This window comes from Taudactylus pleione, unplaced genomic scaffold, assembly GCF_031769625.1.
Source record: "Taudactylus pleione unplaced genomic scaffold, aTauple2 ptg000053l, whole genome shotgun sequence".
Taxonomy (NCBI): Eukaryota; Metazoa; Chordata; class Amphibia; order Anura; family Myobatrachidae; genus Taudactylus; species Taudactylus pleione.
Window position 1 is genome coordinate 13,362,899 of NW_028284455.1, and position 24,350 is coordinate 13,387,248.

The following is a 24,350-nucleotide window of genomic DNA, read 5'->3' on the forward strand; positions in this document are numbered from 1 at the left end:
TTTTGGGGCTCCTAATTATCATCTGTTAGTACTTTATTTAATTTATGTTATATATATATTTTTAATTGACACTTTCACATAGCCATTCCTGTCCTAATATGAGCTACTGCACTTGGAGACCATTGATTTTTCACAGCACCCTACACACATTTATAAAAATAAAATTGTTTTTGAAATGTTGTAATCAAAACTAAACATTCTGTGTCATGTTTACAGTTATTAGTGACTTGTATTCCATTTTGACTGCTGTGGATCCATGCTAATTTAAGCTGTCACATGTAATTGGGACATTTTTTTCTCATGTAATAAATATAATTACAGAGGATTTGTAAGTTTTTCTTCCTTTTGTTGTACCTGTTAAAGCAATGTGTGCCCTAGTTTATTCTCATTGGAAATTCATTAAATTGTAAGTTGATTTTGCCTCAATTTTATATAATACTAGTTGTTGCCCGTGGCTTCACCCACTATGAAATCACTTCTGAATTTTTTTTTAATTGTGTTGTTTTGCATAGGGAACATGTCGTGGGAGTGGCCTATGTAAGCAGAAGCGCTATACAGACTGATGGCAGCAGCGCCTTCACCCACTACTCACACCTATGTCACTGTGTGCCCTGTGCACTGACTGCCACGTATATGTAGCCTATCCTATTCAAGTGAACGTGGGCCCAAAGCACCTCTGCCCTCACCCCTTACTGGCTGCGCATTGTGCCACACCTATCTATAGCATTGATGATGTAAAAGAATATTGTTTTTGTTATTGCTCAGCTTTACCTTGAAGAATCGAGATGAAACAAAGTGCAGGTTATTTCTATTAGTTTCCACTTCAAAATGATGCGATTTTCATGAACATGAGTTCAGTAGTTTTTGTGCCAACTTGGAACGAACAGACAGATACAACATTCTTATTATATTAGTATAGAATTATTAGGGAATGTTTTTGAATATTCTTAATATTAATTAGTAATCAGAGATCAGTGTTTCCAATGGGTTTACCTAAACCCCACTGTAAAGCAGAATGAAATTACCAAAGTTGTTTCAGCACTATTTATAGACTATAAATTTAGCAAAATTACAAATTATGTACAGTGCTAAATAGCTGTTCCTCAGAATTATGGAATCTTTGAAACTCTGAAAAATTGTCTGTTCCATGGCAAAATTCAATATTTCCATAAGTTCACTTAGCTACAGTTTACAGCAAATATGTGTTAACTGAAGAAAATCTTAGCATATTTACAAGCTGCACAAACATTGACCTAAGCACTAAATGGCAAGATCTATAAACTTTTGGTCACACATATTTTTTGGTTAGGTTAGATATATTTTATTGACATTCTTCATTTTGACATGATTGTAATGTCAACGTGCAGAATATTAACATTCTTAGCATGTTGACATTGACCATGTCGACATTCATAATCATTAATTGTCATCAAGATTATGATGTTGATGAAACAGTCCCAATGGTCCAACAGTGACTTACTTTGTTCGGCTGGTCCGGCAGCTCCAGCATTGTCTTCCTGGTCCTGTGGTGACGTAATGATGACTTGTCATCCAGCAATGTGTGAAGCCCCAAACCATAGACCTAACCCAAACCCCTAGTGCCCTACCCTAACCTTCTCGTCCCGCAGCCTAACCCTAGAATACCCCTAGTGCCTAACCCTAACCCTCAACTCTGCAGCCTAACCATAACATTGACATTATGCAGAATGTTGACATTTCATGTGTTAACATTTGAGATATCGACATTTTGAACATGTCAACATGTTGATAAGTTCACCATGACATGCTAGGTGGGCAATCATCTTTGGCCAAACATGTACTACGAACCTCTAGAGAAAATCATGTTAATTGACAGTTTATTATATATATTTTGATATTTAGTATTCTTAGTGCTTAGAGTGTGCATCTGCATGCCCCCTTTTTATGTATTAGAACTACAGGTCTCAGCATGGCAGCACCTCTTATTATGTTTAAATTAGGATGTGCTGCCCAGTCCCCCCATTTTCAACATGTTGCAGATGTCAACATGATGTTACATGTTGACATATCAACAATGCGACATAATAACCATCAAGATTGTAGTGTTAACATTATGGGGTATATTTACTGTGTGGGTTTTTAGAAGTGGAGATGTTGCCCATAGCAACAAATGAGATTCTACTTATCATTATCTAGCATCTTCTAGAGGATAATAGCTAGAATCTGATTGGTTGCTATGGGCAAAATCTCTACTTCTAAAAGATTGCACTTTAGTAAATACCCCCCTATGACTGCGAAGATTGTGACTGTATACCATTTTTGTCATATTGGACATTTCCCACAGTACACCATTAGAGCTGAATGACTGGATATTATTGGTCAGAGTAGTGCATTTGGAAAAGGACAAAATAAGTGGAAAAAAATATAGTAAATATTAGACCTACAATTTTATTAGGACTTCTTGGTAGAGAAATACATTTGCAGATGATATCTCCACCTGTTTTAAACTCTTCAAATACAAAGTGTGCCATGAAAAAGAGCTAAAAATTGTTCACAAAAAACTGTGTGATTAAATTATAAAAATATCAACTTATGTCCCCCAATTCGTCATTAGACAGATTGTCAGCTTGGGCTGTTTACTATATGACTGCTCAATGTAAACCTGTTGAAGGACAGACTGCAAGTAATAAATGACAGCAAATGAATGTGAAGTACAAATAATGGAGCTCTGGTGCAATGGGCAATGTGGTTCTTTGGACATAATTCAGGTAACTAAACCTGAATATGCATATTCTGCATATTTAAATAACATGTCCAATGCACACCAAAATTTCTAATAAGGAAATGGTTTAGTTCTATCCATGGACACAATAATGCATGTGAGTATGAAAACATGGGAATTAGTTTTATTACACGTAACACTTTAGTGTGTGAAGTTTTTTAACATTGTTTAAAATGCACGTCCTATTTTTCTTCCAAAGGCTTGTGGATTATGTCTTATGTACTATGATTTATATCTCAGAAAAAAGTTGCACCCTAATCACACAATATTACACCTCTAATAAATCAGCCTCCATGCACATTGCTGTGTTTAAAATATTTTAAATAGTACTGTAGATCAAAGTTTATAAGGGTCCCTATGTTACCTACTGGTGAAAAATGGATAAAACACACGTAACTCTGACAAGGAAGATGGGCCAACCTCAGCTATGGGCCACATAGCACCTTCACCCCTTGCACCTATGGTAATTATTCCCATGCAGCATGCCTTTTCCCCAATTTCTCAAATAGCTCCAGCACAAGACAGTTTGGACTATTTTTTTTCTCTAACAGGGATACCACTAGTGTATGTTCTCCTGACGTTTTAAATACCAGCCTCTAACGTAGTGCAGGGATGGTGTCTCAATCAAGGAAGGGGCCCTCCCAGAGGCTACCAGAAAAACCAGGCAGTGTATAGTAATGGTGTGCTTATTAAAATGTGGCACATGCAGTCCTAGAAGTATATACTAAGGTGCAGGTTGCAGGTTGTTAGAAGTTTGAGATGTTGCCCATAGCAACCAATCAGATTCTACATATTTATCTAGTATCTTCTAGAAGATAATAGGTAGAATATGATTGGTTGCAATGGGCAACATCTACACTTCTAAAAACACACACTTTAGTAAATATATCCCCTACTGTACGCATGTAAATGTCTTTTTGTAGGTGTATCTTTTGCATATCAAAAGACAAAAGGAAGAATAGACAACAACATGCTATAAATAGTGCACTGTTAAAAATATGCAGCGATGAATTGCATAAGAAGGAGTATTCATCCACTACCCCAAGTGACACAGTAGCAAAACAGAGATTATGCAGTAACCCAGTACTCCCTATCTAAACATGTATACTTAATACCAAGTGAATGGTTAAACACACTTAGGTGGAAAAATCAGTGGAAAAATAAGAATAAATAGTCACCAAAATCCAAAAATCCCAATGATTTAAGGTATTTAATGTTATGTGGAAAAAAATATTTTGGCGACTTTATTTATTCCTGTTTTTCCACTGGTTTTTCCACCTAGTGTGTTTAACTATCCACTTTGTATTAAGTATACATGTTTAGATAGAGAGCACTGGTTTATTGCATAATCTTTGTTTTACTATTAGGACAAAATGAAGTACACACTAATAATTAAGATTTGCATTAACCAATTGCATACTGTATATTAAAAATGAGGAGCCAAATTTTCATGGTAAAGAATACATAATAAAAATAGAGAAAAAAATTTAAGTAGATAATTGTATTATTTTTTATATATTTATCCAGTAATAAATCATTTTAAATGAAAAAAAAAATCAATTTGGTAATGTAACAAATTATGTTATTTCATGTAGTGTAATAACTATTGTGATTTCTGTTGTAATTGTTAATTTCATAGATAATTTTGTGAGATGTCAGTGATGTTTGAAGTAATTATTGTGATATCTTCAGTGACATCCTAAATGATAATAGTTGTACTATGATTTGATAATTGTCATCAGAAAGCTATTAATGATGTACAAACACTTGAATACACTTGCACATACATGCACACACTTGCACAAAAAACGTATAAGCTACAGAAACATACAGAAAAAGTAGTCAAACAGGTGTGTATTTCATTAGCAATAACATATTAAATTTAATTGCAAGTCAAAAGGTTATATTCCTTAATTCAGTATTAAAGCAGACATTTAAATATCAACATCCTGCAGTATATAACCCAATGGTAAATGGTACAACTAATCCTGTCTATGATGAGGATCAGGGAACCAGTCAATGGTTGGCATTAAATTTGTTAGAACTAAGCAACATCTGGTCACAAAAGCTAGGTTGGATTTATCTACATATGATAGATTGCAGAGACATTACATGGAAGCTTAGGAAACTTTTTGAATATAATGATCAGCTCTTCTGTGGAGATCTTAGCTTATGGCATTATATAATTCTAAATACTGCATCTATTTCAAATTATAGTGTACCCACTAAAATGTATCAATGTTTGATTTTTTTCATTCTTATTTTAGATTATATATTTTAAAGGGGAGTTATCAATAAAATAAGTTATTAACTATATGTTATCTATTTGTTAATGTTGGCCTATCAGTAATCACTTATCTAAACATTAATAAATAAGTTATGCAATAATGGTATAGGTATGATTGGGCATAGAAAGGTAGTGAAGCACAAAATATAATTGTAACCTTATTCTGTCTGCAATGTACCAAGTGCCCAATCAGATGTGTAAATTTTGTTTTATTAGTAGAGATGCTCAAACCAGACAGATATTGATTCTCAGTTAACAAATTGGCTCTATACAAAATGTATTGGAGTTTCTAGAATTGCATATCTATAAATCAAAAATGATCAGAGAAAGTCAAACAGGCTTAGCTATGTTCCTGCCTGTTGACACATGACCAAGCTGTTTCATACGTGATTGACCTACAATAATATTGATTTTTTCTGTTTTTAGTTTTGAACATCAAGTGTAATTGGTGAACTTCACACATTGTTCAAGGGTCTTTTTTTAAAATTAGAATACATTTTTATCAATTAAAAATATGATCTTACTATTATTTAAAAAAGAAAAAAAAACACTATATTATAATGCAAATATCAAAACATGACTGGAATGTGAAGGGTGAACTGCTAACAAAATCAGTGAACATGAACTGTGAACAGTGAACACAAAGTGCAAATGGGGAATGCTAGCCAATACTTTTGAAACACAAATTCAAATTGGGGTCTATTGTACCAATTGTACCATACCATACTTCCCCATATTTTACATGCAAAATCAGGACAAAATAAGCCGCTCCCTTAACCAAACTGGGCACACAATCAGTGAAAACTTTCAGTCAGTTGGCACAAACTTTACCCATATATATGAGAAACGCTGACTTTTGGCTAAGACCTCTCCACTTTTGAAGTCAGCAAACCCCCTTGCACACAATTTCACTAATATGATCAGCTTTTCCTGTCCCAAATGGAGGCAGCAAATAGATCTCTTTTCATAAAGGTAAATGTAGCATTGGTAGTCGTGTTAACAGGGTTTGATGCAATAATTTAAATAACTATACTAACATGTCAGTATTCTCCCATTTAATTTACACTGTTAACATTTTGACTCTTGGCAGCATAATTATCACCTATTTAACTACTGTACTAATGGGCTATAGCCAGGAGTGAGATGACTGCTGTGCTAAGCTCTTGTACAAAGCTGTATAAATGCAGATCACCGTCCTTTATTAAAATCAAATCTAGTTAAAGGATGCAAAGTTGCAAGTGGATATAGCATATTGCAATGCAAGGGTTGTAAACTATTTTTTCTTGCTAAACATATTTTTTTAAATACTACCTGCACATAAATACTGGGAAGCTGTTTTTTTGTGCTGCTCTAGGATGTGCACCCACCTGAATGAAACATGATTTTTTTGAAGGCACAAATCTGCACTATTTTATCTGGATATACTCTGGATATACTCCTAAATGAACACCATAGTGATTTCACATCAAATAAATGAGGGATCTGATTTTATTCAATATTTTATAGTATTTAAATTTTAATATCACTACCAATTTCTGCAGTAAAATAATACTAAATTTTTTAATATGTGCTTAGTGAGAACAAAAATAATTGAACGTGTACAAGTGTATGTTAATTGTGTATACTAATATGTGAATATAAGTACATATCCCTATTATTCAATACCAATAAATGAATGTATAGTATATATCCCAGGGTGAACAGGAAAATAGAAAATTATAAAATTAAATAGTGTTGATGACAATTAAATAATGATTGGTACCAATAAAAGTGGAAATGAAATTAATGTACTAATGAGATCTGTTAAAAGAGATCTTATTGAAATAATTGTGATATAAAGAAAAAAATATATATGTGTTAGATTGTCAGAGGCTTTTTTCCGATGTTGAAAGGTGTGTATTTCTAACCGTCTTATCATCGTGAAGTATAAAAAGAAATAGAGAGTCGTCTGACCTTATACAGTACAATATGTTAATGTGATGCACTTAACCCTTAAAGCATATTATGATCGTAAGTGACACTATGAGATGATACAACTGCACAGTATAATGCAAGTGAGTCATATGATTATTTTGTTAATTCTAACTGTGATTAAGCGGTGATATTTGATATATCATTTCACCCTACCAGCATTAATTATCAACATGCTACATATTTGATTTAATATGTGATCCCATCATAATATAAAAAATCATCATACACAGGGATGATTTTGTTCCCGTGAATTATTAGGATTATTGGGGATTACATATCGATGTCGTTCTTAATGCATGTTTATTTATTTATGACACTCTTCCATTCCAAGAACAAGGTATGCTTATGCATTACTTTATTCAACATATGTATGTACTACTAATTGGACTCTCCATTGAGTGATAGTCCTACATTTTTTCATATCAAACTGTGGAAACCATGTGTAAGAGGACCCTTACCCTCACCGAATGATATATACCTACAGCCATACTTATCTGAATCTGCCCAATCTCGTCTGATCTTGGAAGCGATACAGTAATAGGCCTGGCCAGTACTTGGATGGGAGACCTCCTAGAAATACCAGGTGCCGTAGGTTAATTTCCATTCGGAAGAATAGGACAAACACTTGGCACAGATTTTGTATGAACTTTCTGTACCATACTCATGGATTGAAGAAGAGATCATATGCATCTCATTGTGTGGAATGCAGATTGGATCTATTGCATTATTTTCGCCTATCAACTTGGATGATAGTTGCTATATCCGAGTTTTTTTGTTTCATGTATATGTTTATTTATATTTATGTTAGTGTACCTCTCTTGTTTTATGCAAGCACAATAAAAGTTAATTTTTATGTGGTATTTGAAACTTGGCATTATTGTAAGGATTTACTCCAAGATCATTTTTTCCCCATATTATTCACAATTTTAAAATGTTTTGAAATAATTTATATAGCTTTGAATTTTCACAATAAACTATCAAGTCACTTAGCCTACTTTAACTGTATACAGTATGCATTGATTATATAGACAGATGGCTAGACATGTATGGCATTTAAATTGGTAAATATATGCAAAAACAAAGGAGACAAGCATGAGCTTATTTAAATTAGAGTTTGTGACAATGGGCCTACTGTACATTAATAAAAGTACAGGAAAAATTTATATACAAAATATAATTTACATAAATGTTTACATATGTGCAAATGGTGATTTGCCCCATAAATACGCATTAAGTATTGTACACCATAAAAAGCTATGTAAGATTGCAAATCCATATAGGCATGCATAATTCCTACTATCACTTTGCAACCCTGTTTACATTTTCATCATAAAACTCTTGGTTGAGTCTCTTTTATGTTTTAATAATTAGCTTTTAAATAACTCAGAAGGGTGAAGGGATATTAGCAGTATTTTTGTAATGTTTCACTATTATACTGTACATTTGAAACTGTAACCCCTACTGCCTGGTGTAGCCTCCCAAAGGCAGATGAGTGACTTTTACTAACAAAAGGAGACAATATGGGAAATGTAATAGCCTGCAAGATGCAGGAATTGGCAGGATTTGGGTGATTCTGCCCAAAGTTTTATGGCAGCAATCATTTAACAAGAAAAACCAGGTTGGTTTTTCATTTTAAATGATTTCTGCTTTAAAACACTTGGCAGACTTGCTGAAATTGCGTTGAAGCCTGTATCTCACAGGCTTTTGTATTTCCCTCTATACTGTATGCAGGAGCAGATGTGTGAATGGTGCTGCATGACCTAGTAGAGAATACAGAGATACTCAAGGGGGAAAAGATCCAGAATGATTGCATGCCTTAAACTGTAAGAGAGGGGCCTGAGAACAGAAAGTATAAATACACTTTTCTCCAGAGTTGTTGATGGTTTGAGCTATTGCTATGAAAATACTGGCTAATTCAGTTCATCAGTCAGTAATCCCCATCTCCTTATTGTAGCTAGGGTGCAGCACAAGATAGAAGTTGCTGGGAGTGTCTATGGTGCAGTAAAAGAGATCTAGCAATGCATACTGTCTAAAAAGGGTATTGCAGACAGTTTATATTCATCAATATAATGAAGCAAGAAAACCAAGGGAGTTCATGGAGCTAACACCAATGGTGGTATCCTTTAGAGGTGCAAGAAGCTAATGTTTCTAAAATTGTGGTTCCCAACTATTTCATGTAGTTAAGGTAGCTGCACTCTACATATACTTTACCAGCAAGATGGCCATAATCAGAGAAGTGACATTGCTGTATAGTGTACAATAAAATGCACCAGAAATAAATAATATAGAGGAAACATTTTTGTAACTTAACAAAGTCAAATAATTCAGCCACTATTCAAGTGCAGTAGTGAGCTATACTATGGAAGCCCATAAACATTATCATTAGTTTACTTGGAGTACCAAATAACCTGAACGTTTTCAGTCTATCAAGAAAAAGTTTACATACAGATAAAGAATATAAGAGAAATATAGATTCTTCTGGTTCAGAGGAGATATATAGTGAATTGACTACTGGATAGATTTCATTATTCAGGTTCTTTAAGACCTGGGTCCAATAAATTCTGAAAGTGCATCAACAAAAGACTGATCACATTTCTGATATACATTTAGTTGGAGTATAAATAATTTAGCAGTTTTATGTGAGTGAGTGATTTTATAGTGTGTAGCAGTATAGGTATTCTTTATAAAAGTAAGAGCGTTTGCAGTTATTAGGTTCCTGGGTTAAATTTATTTAATAATTATAAGACATTATGAGGGGTGAGAAGGTAGTTAAAACCAATTAGAGGTATTACTTGTTGGTTAAAAGGGAGGTAGTATAAATATTTGGGGCATGTGAGATGTTTTCATCCTATGGTTTATGGCATAAATAGTTTGAAATTTCAATTACGTTTTAGATAAGGTATTGAAATACCAATTTTAGTGGATAGTCAAGATATATTAATATCTATTACAATTTGTTATATTTACTCATAAATTGTCTTGGAAATTAAAAATCCTCCACTCCGTATTGTGTTATCTATTTTTCTAATTACAGTAGTGCCTGTGTGTATTTTATTATTGGCAAAGAGAAGGGAAACAGGTTCATTGCTCTTACTGTATGTACATAACATTTGAATAGAAGAATCCAGGTGAGCAGGCAGATGTTACATACCTGTATGGTTTTATTAAACTGGGAAATTACACCTATAAATGTGCTTTTCTCTATGAAATCTGCCTTTAATGTGCAAATAAAATACCATTGACAGCATAGGTTGGGGAATGATCTCTGCCATCTGAAATGATTTGTACAAGGTGTTTTTGCTATGGATGTGGTGTAGGCCCTTTGGTCTTCAAATAAACCTTGTATGTCACTGTAACTGTGCTTTTTCCACTCATTTGAACTCATATAGCTACTGTACTCCACCCAGCTCCTCTTTGTTGGAATAGGACAACAAATACAGGGTTAAGCCGCGTATCCACTAGGCGATTCAAATGAGCGATTGAATGATAATGACATCGTTATTGTTCACGCGATCATTAATAGTTCACAAACTGGGCATGAAAATTTAAAAAACAACCAGCGATGTGCCCTTCCACTGTTAGTCAACATCAATCATCGCCTGAACATTCCGGTCAATCTGCCGATAACGACAGATTGGGCATGTTCGTATCTCTCAGTGTAGGCACTACAGGGGATGAGGAACAACTGTACGATTACAATGTTGTAATCGTACTGTCATTCCACTCTCTGCTAGTGGATACGCACTTTAAGTGTTGATTTAGAGCTATAAAAGAAAGGCACTAGTTGGAACTGTATTTAAAGTTGTATTGTCAGAAGCAGTCAATTAAAATTACATTTACACCACAAGCCCATATTTCAGCAGCATTGTCAATGAATTTCTAAATCCTCACAAATTGCATAAAAATATAATTATATAAATTACATACTTTAAAATTAGTGTTATAGCAAGAAGTCAAAATGATCTCAAGATTTTTATTGGAGCTTCTAAAATGAGACATAACAATAATACAACCAAGATGAAGCATATTAATTAAAAACATATACAGTAACCTTCAAATATTTAAACAACATATACTTCAATACAAATACTGTAGAAGAGGCACATGTAACAGAAGGAGGTTGTTGAGGCACCATAGGACCCAATGATCAAGTCAGCTAAATAAATGGCAACTCACTCTTCATTAATTAACTGCTGTTTGTTTGTAGTACAATAAATGTTAACAAATACAGTAGTAGCTGTTTTATCAAATTCAATTTTATTAACTCTTTATTATTCTTTACAAAAAAAATATTTACTTTGGCAGGTATCATGAATCATTGCAGATTACCATAATACATTGTAGTACATAGATATAATGTAAGAGAAATAGAAAAGATCAACACTGATTATTACCTGAATGTCTTGCATGTGCAATTATATTGTGGTATGTTATTATAACACTGAGGTCTATGGCACAGGTCATTACATGACTAACACAACATCTTAATTATGTTGACGGTGAAAATTAAAAGTGTGACAAATGGAATCCTGCTGAAGTACAGACCATGACATTTTAGCCTCAATTTACATACATGTGAGAAGCGTTATAATTGGTTTTCACAATACTTTACTCCCATTAAACATTTTTTTTACTAATTATATAATTAGATATTGAACTTGCTTAAAGTTCTCTACAGTTGAATAATTCTTTCTGGATTTCTATGGCATTTCTAAATTCTGCTTTCCTGAACCAAGGATGATGAGCTCATCTTTCCAGACCAATTAAACTCCTAAAGGCTATATTTGCAAACTTTCAGCACACAAATATATCTACAGTATGTATTTTTTAAGTGAGTTAATCAAATAAATTGTGTGCTCTCTATATAAGGTACTGCATTTCTTTGCATATTGATTCATTTATGTTATCATAAGACACAAATGATTAATGTCAGTTTATTTTTATAATAGTACATTCTATAATACTGGACTTTGTCAAGGGACACTTGCAACTTTGGCCCTCATGTGTTTAAAATGAAAAACCATGACACTAATGTGATATGAATTTTGATTAGTATAAAAAATATATTATGCCCCATTCTTACTTTAAGGTTCCAAATAAGGTTAAACAGTAATATCACTTTTATTGTGAATCTGGTTACATTGGCTGTCTGTATTAGGTACACAGAGATTGTAAATAAAAGATTCCTGATGTGATAAAAGACTGGCCAAGGTGGATATGCTACTCCAGGTATTTACCCTCTACTGTTGGAAGACAGGACCGATTTTTCACAATTTACCCCAATGACCATTAGGCACCATCATTGAGGTAGTTTAAGATGTTGCAGGATGGAGCAGGTAGAAGTTGTAGGAAGGAGTCGCCAGAAATAGGTAGTCTTCAGAAGAGTGAGGCCCTAAAGTCAGAAAAGCACCACAAGGATTAAAGGTAATAAGTAGATCAGTACCCTACACTACAGAAAATGCAGGAGGAATATTATTTATTATTATTATTATTATTATTATTATTATTATTATTATTATTATCATGGTGGAAATATAAAAAAAGGTTATATTTACTAATATACTAAAAGAGACATTTATTATTCTGATGGAGACCAATATTTGGGCACTGAGTATTCAAATAATTTTATTAAAGAGGGTAAAGAATCTTACTTTATTGAAGGAGCACATATAAATGTTATTTTAAAGGGGGACTGATGTTTATTATTATCCTACTGATATGAGTAAATATTCAACTAAAGGGGAAAAAGATAATAATAATAATAATAATAATAATAATAATAATAATAATAAATTATTATTATTATTATTATTACTATTATTTTTATGATTATTATTATTTTATTATTTGTCTATAGGAGACTCAGATCATTATTATTATTCAACTAAAAGGAACTATTATTTTGCTAAAGGGAACACATTAATTTTAGACTAAAGGGGCACAGATTATTAAAATTATACTAAAGTGGCACAGATTTTTATTGGTAGATTTAAGAGGGCACAAATCATTATTATAAATTTAAAGGTTGCACAGATTATTATTCTATGAAAAGGGGCAATGATTATTAAACTAAAGGGGGTACAGATTATTATTAGACTAAAGTAGGCACAGATGATGATGATTATTATTATTATTATTATTATTATTATTATTATTGTTAATAAAAATAATACCAGATATCCTTAATCTTGTGTTAAATAAAAAAATGGTCTCCTCAATTAATGTTCTAGGATTTATAGTTTAAAAGATGGTAGGCCTTTTTGGGCTACAATATTATTCTTAGACATTGTAGTGTTTAAATTAAGACATGTAAATATAGCAATAACATACATAAATATATTAGCATTTTCAATGCAGATTTTGTTATTTAATACCTATAGAATCCTGCTTTTTGCTATGTAAGAAAGGTGGATAAGCGTTGGAGCAGAGTCACAAAACATTTCTTTGTGGTGTTTCTAAAAAATATAAAATTTTGATCGCAATTGAAATTTGGCTAAACACTTTTTTGCCCACTTTTGAAGTTATATTTGACATGTTAAAAATAACTAGACTGATATTATTCCAGAAATAATATTTCAGAAATATTTCCATAGTCTGATGTTGGAATGAGACAAGCACAAACAGAAAAATGGACTCAGCACAGGTGTGGGAAAAGTAGTTTCAATCATATAAAATTTTCATACATAAACAACCACTATACCCCAAAATGGAAGTTACCAGACATGACCATGAGGCAGTTCAATTCAGCACGATGCTGAATATCCCCGGGAAGAAGTTCCTGGAGCTATTCAATTCAGTGTGCTGCTAAGGTGCAAGCAGAAATCCGACTTAAGTGCTGGCTGTGATGCAGTTTTTTTGGCTTAGTGTGGTGCTAACAGCCTTGCAGCCAGCACGTTAGTCAGAGAATGCTGGTTACAGCGACCAAACATCCAGTTTAAGGTGCGGTAACCGGCATTCTCCGACTTAAGTGTTTTAGTCGGACTTAGCAGCATGTCGAATTGAATAGCTTTGGGAACTCCTTCTTGGGGCTATTCAGCATTGCACCAGATTGAATTGTCCCCCATGTATAAAAAAGCATTATTCAATATAAATGTCAATTTACTTGCACCTCTGTTTAAAAGCAGTGTCCCACTCCATCACAGACACAGACAGGTGATGATCCTCTCACATCTTTAAGACAGATTCTTAATGTGATCTTAAAAAGATAGAAATGTTAAGCCTGTAGTCACTGGACCTGCTATGACATCACCACCACCATTCCTTTGTATAACTCCACAAATCCAGACAGTGGGGCTGATGCAGACCCCGATTATCTGGAATCTGAGCGTGTGCAGGACTCGTTCTGCAAGTGTGCAGAATGGGTCCTACATGATCGCATGCAAACCTCTTATATGCCTCTTCCTGATTGAGGCTTACTCATCTGGCACAGCACAGTGCAGTCAACTATTGTGACCGATGGTTGCGATAGTGATCCCAGCCTGCGACCTTGGTCGTAGTGCTGGGATCGCAAATGCAGCAGGGAGTGTTAGACAACTACTGCTGTATTTGCAAATTAGCAAGGATTGAATTGCAAAGGAGCCTGCTGACAGCTTTGCAATTTTGTCCTAAGCTGAATCACCCACAGTATTTCTCTACAAAGAATGCTTGCAAGCATTTCACTCCGGGTATTTCATATATGTTATGAAATTTACCAATACACAGTATTTTATATATTAATGTCAAATAATAACTTTATTTTATCTTTAAGTGACATTTTCATATTTTATTTAAACCATATTTGCACATTTCATTTGTATTTATTTATATAAATATTGATATTGTATTAGAGATATACTTTGAAAAATTCTTATCCTATCATAATTTACACTATGATTTATTTATAATTTGTCAATGAACTATATATATTTTCAGAAAACATTTTTTTATTAAACTGTCAGCTTTGTCACTCATGGCTGAAAACAGGTACATTGCATGTTTACAACATTATTTTTTCATTGCACTGTGAAAGAATCATTAATTATTCAGTATGTAGGGAAGGCCACAGCTATATTTAATCACTGTCCCCAATACTTAGACAAAAAGGTTCCTTACATTTTTTATAATGTAATTAAATGTAATTAAATTAGATAGCCTGCTGACAATTTACTAGTTTAAATGAATGTATGATTATCCAGATATGTTCAGCACATACTGTACACTTGTACAGAATGCTTGTATAATTTCTTAAATAAAAAAATAACTTAAAAACTGTATTACTTAATAAACATTGCTATACTGTACTTTATTAGTGTAACACACAGATCTTATTAAGAGATAGCTTCTTTGTTTATTGAGTCTCACATAATTAACCTTTATGGGAAATGTGTACAATAATAGTAATCTCTGTGTAAGAATTAATTTATGGTGTCATTAGCAGTGGGTTTATTAAAATAATGTTTGAAGCCTCGGGTGGCCTCCTGCCTCCACCAGGAGGTCCCTGTGGTCCCTCTTTACACCCCCTTCCTGTTCCTGGGAAGAGATGTTGCATGGGGGCTGTTCACGGCATGCTCCATGCTTAGCTCACTGCTTCATGGGTTACTCATCCTGTCCCCACCGCCAGACTTCCCATCTACAGTCTCTGGTGTCTACCTGCACCTGAGTGGAACCCCCGCTGTTTGCCACAGATGCTGCACTTACCTGCACACAGCGGAGCTCACCAGGACTCCTGCTACCATCTGGCTGTCAAGTGGGCCCACACTCTATCCAGCTGGCTGTTCCCTGCACCCGCATCTGTTCTGCCTGCTACAGAGGTGAGTGTTGTGACCTCTGGTGCCGACAAGGCTGGCTCTCGCACTTGGACTCTCTATGCCGGTCCCCTCCTGGTGTTATATCAGAGCTCCGAAGATGAGGTACTTTGACCCTGGGATGGAGGATACAGTTACCAGGTGCATGTCCTGAACAGCTCTCCTTCCCCTTCATATACTAGCCTGCTCTCCTTATGACTGGTGTGACCCCGCTGGTTTCTGCAGCTGTTGCCTGGGTTACCCTCAGTGCTGAGTGACTCCCCTGCTACAAACCTTCTTGGGGATCTCTATTAACCTCCTTTCTGCCTTTGGAGACCTTACTGTTCAGAATTATGCACTGCTCCCTACTCTGTCCATCCAAGAAATCTATAGGGGCAGTATTAGCATCCATCTAAGTAGCAAATCCATACTGGTTCACAGAATTCCCCAGCCTTTATCTCTACAACAGAACCTTTCCTCATTATTATGGTTCAAGAGAATCTGTTTGGGAGGTCCCCAGAGGCTGGGATATTTTTTGCCTTCCATATATATCTTTTGCTTACTTTAAGAAATCTACACTCTCATCTTTGCAGAAATATACTAGTGCCTCGGCTACTCTGAAAAAGACTCTGATGAGGAATTCTCCTCTACACCAACCACTAAAGCTGACATTGCAATGCTCCTCACTGAAATGAAAACCATTTAGAATACAATTCGTTAAGAGGTCCAGGATGCCCTCTCTGGTATTAAAACAGAGGTGGCCACCTTGGGTTCCAGAGTAGATGCTATTGAAAGAAAACAAGAGGAACTTATTGCCTTTCAACAAGAATCCGAACAAGAGGTGGCACAAATTCATATGGATGTGATGCTCTTGGCTGACAAACAGGAAGATTTTGATAATAGAGGCCGTTGGAATAATCTCCAGATTCACAACATCCCTGAATCTGTGGAATCAGCCCATTTAATGGACTACCTCCTTTGCCTCTTCTGGGTCCTTGCCCTTGCCAATACCGGATGATATGTTGCTCCTGGACAGGGCTCACAAGGCACTTCGCCCTAAATCTTTGGATGCCAACTCCCCTAGAGATGTCATTCCAAGGCTACATTATTATTCGGCAAAAGATCAGATCTATACAAAAGCCAGGCTGTCCTCAAGCATCTCCTTTGAGGGATCCTTGCTCCTCATCTTTCAAGATCTCTCCCCCATCACTTTGGCAAGATATCGGGAAATGAAGGATATCACCAAGATGCTGAGAGATAATAATATTAAATATCATTGGGGCTTCCCCTTTATCCTTCAAGTCCAGTCTAATGGCAAAGTTTTGGCGGCTAAGATGCCCGATGAAGCCCTGCAATTACTTCGACATTTTAATATCTTTAGCTCTACAACTCCTCCACAATGTTCTACTCCTGTCAACACCTCCCCACCCCATGGAGCCCCATCCCAGGACTGCCATACAGTGGAGTCATCCTCAGGCACCCTGCCAGATACCTGAATCTACTCCCTTTTTTTAGGGTTTTATCTATATGAGAATTACCCTCTGGTAGCTGGATGCTGTGAAGGCTCCATGCTTTCTTATTAACGTGGGCTTCGATGAGGGCTCTGGACTCTATGTGATATGTGGTATCCATATGCTCACATATAGATCCTTACTATTTTCTCAGTTGTATAAATATTACTGTTTGCATATCTAGTTACAATGTTGGGCCCTTGCGGCCACTTTATATGATTTTCCAGAGGATAGTATACTTTTTTTTCCTACTATTATATATTTTTACAAGGTGTTTAATTACAGTTACATATCTAGTCTATTTTACGCCTAACGATATACATGTAGTGACCCCAAAGGCAGATACTTGTTTTTGATTGGGACTTTGAATGGGATTCCATACACTTTTGTGAATGTCTATTCACCCAATAAATCTCAAGCCACTTTTTTAACTCCCTTATTAGTTTATTGGCTCTCCACAGAAAGGGTATAGTGGTTGTGGGTGGGGATTTCAATGTGACCCTTGATTGCCACCTGGACAGGTCCAAACCCCTCCCTCGATCCCTCCAACAATCTCACTCTCATAATTCTGCAGCCCTGAATCTCCTTTTATCACAATACCTCTTGTTTGATGTTTGGAGAGTGAAGGAACCCATTGCCCGAGACTATACATACTACTCTCTCATACATGATGTTTACACACGGTTGGACATTATATTTCTGAGCACTGAACCAGCCCAATGTATATTTGTCACTTCCATCCATCCCAGCGCATGGTCCAATCATGGCCCAATTACAGTAGATGTCCCCGGTCCCCAAATGCCTGATCACCAGCCCTCTTGGCGTTTAAATGATAGGCTCCTTCTTAGTCCCTTACTCAAGTCCCAATTAGTACAGAAACTAACACACTACTTTAGCTGTAATTAGACACCAGATATTACCCCTATGATCTTATGTAATGCTCATAAGGCAGTTATGCAGGGTTATTTAATCAGAGCATCTGCCCACGCTACTAAAGCTAGGAAGAAACACATTCAAGACCTTTTGGGACAAATACATTCTCTCTCTAAAACACAAACATACAGGATCACATGCGGATTTAACCACCCTGTCATCCACTAAGGGTGAATTGAATTTACTTCTAATAGCTAAGGCCGAGATTAGTTTAAAATGGCTCAATCCATCTTTCTATGAGAAAGGGGACCAAGCCAACAGGCTTTTGGCTTCTAAGCTGCAATCTAAAATCGCTCAAAGTAATGTTTTTTCCATTTGATCCCCCTCAGGTCAAGTTTTACAAGATCCTAAACGTATCACCAAAGCTTTTTATTTCTATGACAAACTCTATAATGTTTTTGGGTCCTCTTTGGTTTTGCCTACAATCGATGCAGAGATCTGGGATTTCCTCTCAAAATGTCATCTACCCCACTTATCGTCTGAGATGGCATCTGTACTTAGTGCCGAGATAACTGAGGAGGTTGCCACTGCTATTAAAACTCGGGCTCTGATGGCTTTACAGCCAGCTACTACAAAACCTTCCAACATAATCTTATACCCCACTTGGCGGTTTTATTTAATGATATCCTGCGAGGCACCCCCCTCTCTAGGTCAGCTCTCAAGGCCAAGATTATTGTTATACCTAAAAAGGGTAAAGATACATCGAACTGTGCTAACTACCAACCCATATCTTTACTTAACATTGATATTAAGATATATGGTAAAAGTCTGGCCTTACAATTGAACAATGTATTACCTCAACTAATACATAATGACCAGGTGGGGTTTATTCCAGGCAGACAAGCACAGGATAACACAAGATGCATTATTAGCCTTATACATTTGATAAACCTTCGGCGTACTCATGTTCTTATGCTTTCTCTGGATGCAGAGAAGGTATTTGATAGGATTAGTTAGCACTTATGTTTGAAACTCTATGTCATTTCAGGCTTTGTGGTGACTTCCTCACTGTGATTCAAGTCTTGTACTCAGGTCCATTGGCGAGGGTGTCTGTAAATGGACTAGCCTCAGGTCCACTGTAGATTATGAATGGCACCAGACAGGGCTGTCCTCTGTCAACCCTGGTTTTTGCTTTGATCATTGAACCTCTGGTGGCATATATCCATGCCTCTAGGGATATCATGGGAATTGATGTTGGTGGATCCGAGTATAAGATCTCGTTATTTGCCAATGATGTTTTGCTTTCCCTCTCCTCTCCCCAAACTTCTCTGCCAAATTTGTTTCAACTTCTCAATACCTATGGTCATCTGTCGGGCTATAAAATCAATTGGTCCAAAACTGAAGCCTTGCCTCTTCACATTACTCCAGCCTGCTTATCACTACTACAAAACAATTACAAATTCTCTTGGTGGCCTAATAAGATCTGTTACCTGGGCATCTTTATTAAAAACCATTATAGTACTCTTTATCAAGAGAACTGTTTACCCTTGACATCATCCATCAAAGCAGACCTGCACAGATGGCAATCTCTTGGTTAGGTCATATAGTGGTCCTTAAAATTAATATACTTCCATGCCTTTTATACCTGTTTCAAACTTTGCCAGTTATAGTTCCAGACTCAGCTTTAGCTTAGTTACATACCTGGTTTCTCTGTTTTGTGTGGAGGAATAAAGTGCCCAGAACAGGATTTTGATTTTGCGGAGGCCCGTGGTGGGAGGGGGGAGAGATTTCTTGGACTTTCATTTATACTATTATGCCTCTGACTTGAGTCAAGCTAGTGCCTTGTTCGCCCCCCCTCCACTCTCAGGTGGCTCCAACTAGAGACAGATCTCAGTCATGCTACCTCACTGGCCGCTCAAGTATTACTTCCCTCCAAGTCCAGATTTCCTTACATTGGTTTGCATCCTGTCCTTAATTTTACTTGTCAGATCTGGGACTATTGTACCCGGCACTTAAAACTCCTCTTGTCTCCCTCTTCTCTCATCCCTCTATGGGATAATCCTGCCTTTCCAACATGCCAATCCACGGTACATGCAAGTCCCTTGGTCGGCAGAAATATCTGCTTTGTTATAGATATCATGGATAATGATATATGTATGTTGTTACCAGGTATTATAACCAAATTCAACTTCCCTATGTTTTTAATTAAGACATTTTGTGTCCTCTCTATCTAGCCCTATACCACTTTGTTCTCTATCAAACTTAGAATCTCTATGTTATCGTAGTCCCCTAGCTAAAGACATTATATCTACTATATATTCTCTCCTCCTATCGTGTGAGCAGTCTCTTTCACCATCGTTTGAACTTCAGTGGGAAAGAGACCTGGGTCCACCACCTAATGAGCAGACATGCTCTGATATTTATATATCTGTTTCAAAGTAATCTATTTTGACATTGGTGAAGGACAATGCCTATAAGGTCTTTTACCGATGGTACCTGGTCCCTACTAGGTTGCATAAGATGTTTCCTTCTGTTTCCTCTCAGTTCTGGAAAGGATGTGGTGCCCTAGGATCTTTTATTCATATTTGGTGGACATGTCCCTAAATAGCGCTCTATTGGAACATGATTGCGAATCTGTTAAGTGAAGTAATTAATGTTCCTGTAGTTAAGGGGCCTTGGTCTTTCCTCTTGGGTCTGCCAAGTGAAACTCTAGATACGATCTTCAGTAAACTGGTGGTTCAAATATTGAACGCAGCCAGATGTCTTGTATTATTATATTGGAAATGTGTAGACACTCCTTCTCTCCGCCTAGTAATTGATAAAATCTGGGACCTGGTGAGTATGGAGAAGATTATCGCATATCTTAATAATAGATCCTCTCATTTCTTACAGATTTGGAATCCTTGGTATAACTATCATAGTCCATCGCATAGTTCCTATTCATTAGTTGACCTTTCAGCTCTTCTGTTCTGACTGCTTGCTTTTACTGATTCATTTGTATTTTCTTTTTTCTTTGGGTGTGTTTTTTACAGACTCTTTCATATCGATATTAGTACCATTTATTATTAATACTCTGATTTTTAATATCTCAATTTTTGTTGAGTGGTTATACCAGTGAGGTCCCTCCCACACCCCCTTCCCTTTCCCCCACCAAGCCTTTATCTATTTCTTCCTTTCCTCCACTCTTCTTTCTTTTTTACTTTTCTCTTTTCTCTTTTACCTTTGTTCCTGTAGCTAATATTGTATAGTTGTTTATAATACATTGACACACTACATATGCTTGTATATGTTTAGCATATTCTTCAGATGTGTATTTGACTCTCAATGCTTTTATTTTCATCACAAGGCTAATGTTGTGGATATTTTATGCATTTAAAATAAAAATAAACTAAAAAAAATAACAGTTGAAGATTAAAGGGAATTTTAAGATGTCAATCAATGATGGGAGGTTTCTTTATTTTTTGTATCTCATATAAACCTCCATCATCATGATTCATGGAAACAGAGAAACACACCTATTTTACTGCCCTTGCCACATAATAAAACTTGTGGCGATATTTAGACTGATAAACATCATGTCATGTGGTACTTTATGCCTTAGTTGGCCCCTTTTAAGCATATTAATTTAATGAAGGAACTACAGCTATAGCAGCTCATGTGACTAATATAAGTCTCCACAGAATAGGAGACTAATACTAGGTCCATACCATGTAATAAACAGGCCCATAATCCAATTCTCGGTTGGTTGGTCTGATTAATGCACAGTGTGTACACGGCACCCTGAGTCAACTGTCAGTCAAGAGTGCTGCATGACATTCATCGGTCTAGATGAGCCGATGTCATGCAGCAAATGACATATTGCGTGTAATCCATACTTCAGATAGTGGCAGAGTTTTAGGACCATTTCTTATAATCATGTGTTTGAGGAATACAGTACCTATTTTAGTTACCTTTAGGATACTAGATATTTGCCAAAGGGCATAAAAGATATCCCTGATGCTTCACTATTACCTCCATTGAATTTGTTTTGTCATAAACCATCAAGCCACATGAAGATGGCATGCAGGCAGTTAAGGAGACCTCCAGCTTGAACTCACATGGTGGTCCATCTATTGAATTTTGGGAACAACTTAAGTTGGTCCTCAGTTAAAATTATGTATAGAATGTTTGTACTACTATGGGCTCAAACATAGTGCTAATATATGCCAATGTATATACTGTATGAATTCCTATGAAGCTAAATGTGTAATGCTAATATACAATGCATGCATTTTGTACTATTGTAGATTAATCAATTATGTTTTGATGGTGTGCGGAGGCTGTTATGTTGAATTTTAGAATATGCTATGGTCTCTTAAAGGTCTAGTGTGGTTCACTTCTGAGATTGATATGAAAAACCTGAATTTTCTATATGTGACAGTGTTTAAGATGTGGATAGATATTGGTACTACTATTTATTGTAAACCCACATATAAAATCTTTATATGCATCCAGCCACCATCTGAGACTGCTTTAGGAATGTTTACCCATCTTGTAATTTCTGAGAAACCACAGGAAATCTACTTATATAGACTTGGCCAAAGACAACTGAATCAGATAATTAGAAGAGACCGGGAAAGTCACTACATCAACACAACTAATTAACACTGTCTTGAATAGGCTTAAAAAAACCACACTGTATATGACAATGCACAAGTAAAATACAGTCCAAAAATGTCTGGTATAAAATGAATACCAGATTCCACACTAGCTCTGATATGGTGACAAGAGCACTTAAAAGACACTGGCCATTAATTATCACTGAACCTGTGCTTGGACAGGGACTGGCAAAGAAAACCATTATTAAACATTGAAGAAGGGCAAATATAAAGAAGCTAATACTGAGACCAGACACTTGTAGTAATTTAAACAGTAGGTAAACATGGATAGGCAACTTGATACCAAATTGCTTTTACTGTGCTATTTGTATGACATGCTGTGGCAAGAATGCTGGTGCATCATTCTCACACCCACATAGGGGTTACAAGATTAATATAAATTGTCTAACCTGTCCATTGGATTGGTACTCACTAGTGGAAACATGGACAAACCAGTGTCTAAACATTTATTGCTTGCCAATCAACATATCTCAACATTAGATGAATGGCTACCCCCCCATTTGACCATTGCTTAGAAGAGAGTTACAATGGATCCATAGGCTTGAAAGCCTCTCTCCCAAGGGTCTGAATCAGGTGAAATGTCTAAACATATTCTTGTAGGATACAATGAGATTAGAAAAAGAATTTACTTCTTTGCTATAGTATTCCATGTATTGTCTTTTTCAATATTTTATGTTTGTATATAGCAAATTATGTGACCATAAGTCTTGGTTGCAACTAGAGATGTGCAGTTCAGTTCTCCAGAAATCCAAATCCACCCAAATTTCGTGAATCCGGGTAAATCCAAGTTGCGATTCTAATCTCCTAAGGAGATCTAGGTATTATTATTATTAATGCATTTTATTTATAGGATGCCACAAGAGTTCGGCAGCAAATCTGGGTTGCAGTTCAGATCTTTATGCGGTTTGCAATTTGAATTTTAAATCCGAATTTCGGGTTTTGGATTGCATAAATTACTTGATTTTAGCTGTTTTTATAACTTTTTATCTATTTTTTATTTTAAAAAATCCAGATCCAAAACCAAAACACTTGAGGGTGGTTTGCAAAGCCAAATCCAGATCCAAAACCTTGAAGGAGTTACAGATCCAAAACCAAAATCAAAACATGCGGGTCGGCGCACATCCCTAGTTGCAACCATTAATTAAACATTAAACATAATTTTATATAATGTGTCAGTTAAAGTTTGATTTTCATATTATATTTTAAGATCAACTTTTACAGATGATCAGTTATTGCTACATTTTAGGCTTGTCTATGTACTCAATTTTGACAGATGATGCTATTACATGGGTATGGAGTTACTATGATGTGTATCTGGTAATCATACAAGTACTGTATATGTAATATTGATAATTTATATGATTGTTGGGAGAAGATCAATTGACATTTGTTGTACCTATTAATGTTCTTTGCTGTGTAGCTAGCTATAGACAGTGGACTGAATCTGAATTAAGAGCATAACAATTAATTTTGCATCTGGAACAAACCATGTTGTAATGCAAGGGGTGCAAATACATGTTTTTT

The 24,350-nt window shown here is 35.7% G+C and overlaps 1 protein-coding gene and 1 pseudogene across 3 annotated transcripts in view; both read left to right on the plus strand.

Annotated features, from left to right (window-relative positions):
• The window catches only part of KCNH8 (potassium voltage-gated channel subfamily H member 8), a 543,344-nt gene that overhangs the window by 15,900 nt on the left and 503,094 nt on the right, over positions 1 to 24,350 (plus strand). The window lies entirely within an intron of this gene.
• On the plus strand, positions 7,499 to 7,617 carry LOC148535277 (5S ribosomal RNA; annotated as a pseudogene).